Here is a 4984-nt window from a genome sequence, read left to right as displayed (position 1 = left end):
GCAACCCGTAGATGAATGTTTTTCCTACGTAATCGACAAGAAGTACCAGGCCTCTCCTCGCTGCCACGTAGATGTAAATATATTGGCTTTATTTACATCTGCGGGTTAATCTTGTGTTCAAAAAAATACAGGGAGAGAAAATGAGTTAGATCTATAAATCTATGTACCAAGAAAAATGAGAGTATTAGATAAAAATGAAAACAAATAGATGGACGTAATAAACCCATTGTGTTTTATACTAAAATTACATCACAGTAAAAATACATGGCTGCTGATAGTTGTAAAATTACATCCAGATTGCTTGTGTAAATATTTTTTAGCAAATATATTACATGGAAAAATACATCACAAACTATTAACAACTACATTATGGTTGTGCGACAATGCAGAATAAATCGAAAACAACATATGCAATTCACCGGTTGTATAACTACATATACCATTGAAAACACATTGATGTGGTTTTGATTAAAATTAATAATCGAGGGATGTAAGAATAACATGCATCAGAATAAAAAATACATCATGTTGAATCAAGAAAAACCTACTGTCTAATCTGACCCAATACTTGAGAGAATAAAAATAGAACATCATATGACTAGAAATATACATCCCATATGCAAATTTTTAACGAGAAAATACATCATGTTGAATCAAAAAATAATTAGGAAAGAGCCCTATTGTGTAATGTGAAACAAAACTTGAAGGGATGCAAAAGTACTTCCTATGATACAATAATACATCATGTATGCACAATATTATTATAAAAATACATCATGTTGATCAAACAAGAAACTAGAGTTTAATCTGACCAAAACTTCAAGGAATATAAAAGTACATCATATGATACAATAAGGACATAATAATACATCCATACGCATAATTTTACTTACAGTTGAAGCAAAAATTTAGATGATCCCTTACTGTTACGGCTGGGAATGCTTTCAAACCAGATCAAATCCAACCCAAATTGTACAAAGTGTGTACCAATCTATCGCAACCAAACTAAATGCTGCATACTAGGATCCAAACCAAACCATAAATTTTCCACACAAACCCATCCAAACTAGTTCCCAGCTACGGGTTCAATCCACATGTTCAAACCGATCTAATTGTGGTCTGCATCAGGCAGCTACCATGTTGAGTTTTTGATAGATAAAAGGCTATAAAGCCCAACTTTAAATTAATAAAGCCATCACGGCCGAACGATAAGAGGTGTTGAGGAGAACCTCTTGCAAAGCTGATCAAACAACAAGCTAAAACTAAAAGCAGGAGCACAACTACACTACACGGAACACACTCGGGACAGCAGAGAAGTCACCACCACTTATGGAACAAGCTTGAAATCAAAGCTGAACACAAGCTCTAGATGTAACTAAACCAGCCAGGCATGGCAAGCAAGTTAATGGGAGCAACACCGCTGACATGGAAGTGTCAACAGGAAAAACGCGCTATCAACCTATGATTCAAAGGCGACGATGAAGTCCAATCGATTATTCATTAACCAGGGCGTATTTAATGACTAATATTTACATGCTACGGATTATGCATTAACCATTTATTCTCAAAAAAATCTTCATGTGGAAAAATCTTCAACTAGTACTAATGATTTTATTAGTTTGTTACATAGAAATTACTTCTTAAAACATGGAAATATACATCCAGCTATTGTACAAGCAGCGATCAAAAAACATACTTAGTATTTTGATACATATAATAGTAATGATGTTAACGTTCATGTATGAGAACATACATCCAACATTTAAAAGATACATCTAATACTAGTGATTTCATGTGTTTGTTCCATCCAATTAACTTTTGGAAGATCATATTGTATATCCTTACGAAAAAAACTCAGGAATATGAAATATACATCCTACGTTTAGGCAAGACAATCCAGTCGTCCGAAACAGGATGTATTTACTGTATAAAATTTACATCCTACATGATATTCAGAAAACTAGCCAGTGTGTATTATGATCAAAACCTTCAAAGTGGAAAATATAAACCTACACCCCGTGTATAAAAAAATACATCTGGTACTATTGATTGAGTGGATCTGTTACATCCATAGCATATTTTAAGAACACATTTGCTTCACAACAAAAATTGAACATGCGATTAAGTGCTTTTTTAACAGAAAAAACTCAGAGCGCATAGCTGCACACTATAGAAATGCATCAAAACATACTATGGTATGGAGAAACATGTATGACCTGAACTCTGTGCGGTCGTGTCATGCACCAAAGCTCAAGCCCTCCATTAGGCTATGCGTGAGGTCTGGCATCTACCCAAAGAAGAAGAGCGGGAAAAACTGAGGATCAATGGGTCATCCTAGACAATCAGATAATGGAAATGAGATCAAAGCTCTTGTTATTATGGTGGATGGTGTGGCATCTGCGCAACGACACCATCTTCGGCATAGGCGATGCTTCGATCAATAACTTAGCTTAGTTCATTAAAAACTATCTTAACACCACCATTTTGATCAAGAATAGCTGGAACAAACACAACCATAAAGGAATAGGGAAGATCACGTTTTTTTCCTGAACGTGTTACTACTAATCATATTATAACTGACAGAAAATCTTGCATTTCCTGGAGCAATACTAGTACAGGTCGGCTGAAAATCAACACCGACGCCTCCTTCATTTCTGAAGATGGTACGGGGCAATGGGGGCAATAGCCAGGAACCATACAGGGGAAATTATCATATCTGCTTGAGGCTCTATTATGCGATGCCAATTAGCAGAAGAAGCTAAAGCCTTGGCTGTCCTAGAAAGCATGAAGATTGAGGCCACTCTCAACCAACCCATAACCATGGAGTGTGACTGTCAGGATGTTGTTAATGCTCTAAACTGTCAGCATGAATTGAAACAGAGGCATGTAACAGCGACGCTGAAACTACTCTACAAGCACCACCGTGACAGAAATATATTAGATACAGAGGTACAAATCAAGCGTTGGGCGGAGCCAGCTCGTCCATGGAGCATGGCAACGAAGGAGACTGCTACGAGTATACCTGCTGGAACACTCGTTCAGTCCTAAAAATTGGACGAAGAATTTGGCACCATAGCCTGCACATCTTCCAGCCGGGGCTATGTCTCTGCAAGTACGATCAAATTCGAATCGACTGCTAAGCAACTAAAATCTAAAGCACATCGACCCTACATCACCACCGCGGAAAAGGAACAACCAGATGGGTAAACACCCGAGATCCAAGCACTCACCAGCTCCCAAAAAAAAGACAGAAGTACACCGCAGCCTGGACGCAGCACCACACCGCCGATGCCCTCTCGCCTCCGCCTCCAAGCCCGTCCACCCCACCTCAAATGCGTCGAATCCCAGCGCCCGCCTCGGATGCGTCGATCCGCGCGTCCGCGGAGAGGCTGCTCCACCGCTCCCACCCACCAGGACGACCACCCTGCGGCTTCCCGGCGAACCGCTCGTCGCCGACGAGGCTGATTTAGTGGGGAGATCGACGAGGGGGTAAGAGGAAGTAGACACGGGTGAAGAGAGGAGAGGAGTTGAGGACGAAGTTGACTTTGAATGGGGCAACGGGGAAGAGGCAATCGTCTTTCTTTTTTCTAGCTTGCGCTGCTTCGTTCGAGCCGTTCGATCACGATCCGACGACCGCGAGAGGGGAGCACCGTGTAAAACTACAGCGTGCCCAGGCAATAGTTAGAAATTGGGGGAAATAAAAGGCAACCCGTTGCCGGTAACCATCTTACCCGAATAAAAAGGAGAAAAAAAAAGAAAAGATCAGTCAAACTTACCGAGAGATAAATATTGGGCTACGTGTCGCTGAACGGATGTACTAAAACCATGAAAAATTGGCCATCTACAGTACCCAAACTAATCTGGGGCGGGTAAACTGATTACCTTTTATATAGGGTATAATGTAAAAATATCACATGGTTACTTTGTATGATCATGGGCTAGAATAAGTAATGGCTTTATGGCTATTTCTAGTCCATTTAAATTTTCCAAAAGTATGTGTTAAATCATATGAGAGGTGTTCCCTCATTTAAATCTTGTCTCAAGTAACTCAACATGAGGTAGTGACCATGGTCCTACATAATCTCATATTGAATTTTTTGGTGATATTAAATTATAAGTATGGTAGTGTTAAATTGCATGAGGTACTTGACCTCATTTAAATCATTTTCCCAAATGATAATTATGGATGGTTGACCTTGGTCAACATGGGTTCATACATTACTTATTTGAGGAAATTAAATCTTAACAAGATTCAATGAGAGGAAATTATTTCTTCAAGAACTAAAGGGAAACCCTAAATCAATATTTGTAATGAGAGGAAATTATTTTTCTTAAGAAGAAAACCAAGTCAATCAACATGATAGCCATGTGGTGATGATAGATTAGCTTGTGTGAACTTTGTGTGTGCTTAGTCTAGCTCTTAAGCTTGTTTGGTGATTGTTACCTCGTATCCATTTTTAGACGCTACTACAGAGGAGTACCAGGAGGAGGAGGTCTACTTCTAGGAAGAAGAAGACCACTTTGATCAGTACACCAACCAAGGCAAGCTAATATTCTTGCAAGTGCAAAGCTCTACTAGAGCAAGGCAACATTACTTTTACTTTATGTTGAATGATCCCATCCCAAGTTTTACCCTTACATGCTTTTACTTTGTTTAATCAAAGCTTCCTTTTATAGTTAACTTCGGTCTAAGTATAGAGTATAGCAAGAGTATCAAACCTAGACTAAAAGCTTTATAAGCTAAGTAGCACCCCTCATGACTAGTTGCTAGTGCTAACAAATAAAATTGACTACTCTAGATGGGAACATGTGAAATGACTTTGAAAGTTTTGAAGGTGAATATGACTTGGAGGATATGATGAATTTGACAAAAACTGATATTGGGTTTGGATGCGATACCTTTCCAATTATTTAGTACCCCCACAATACCTGATTATGGGTAGGGCTTAACTGGAAGTTTATGCATCTTAGTATGGGTTCCCTC

At 39.0% G+C, this 4984-nt stretch overlaps 1 long non-coding RNA gene across 1 annotated transcript; it reads right to left on the bottom strand.

The window, feature by feature from the left end:
• Positions 1-211: 211 nt before the first annotated feature.
• Positions 212-3539, bottom strand: LOC124692570. The gene is made up of 2 exons (XR_006999589.1): positions 3231-3539; positions 212-3106 (listed from the first exon to the last, which is right to left on the bottom strand). It is a non-coding gene; the product is annotated as an uncharacterized LOC124692570 (long non-coding RNA).
• Between the last annotated feature and the right edge of the window lie 1445 nt (positions 3540-4984).

This window comes from Lolium rigidum, chromosome 2 (assembly GCF_022539505.1).
Source record: "Lolium rigidum isolate FL_2022 chromosome 2, APGP_CSIRO_Lrig_0.1, whole genome shotgun sequence".
Classification (NCBI taxonomy): Eukaryota; Viridiplantae; Streptophyta; class Magnoliopsida; order Poales; family Poaceae; genus Lolium; species Lolium rigidum.
Note: the sequence above shows the minus strand (reverse complement) of the source record. Positions and strands in the feature narration are given on the sequence as shown.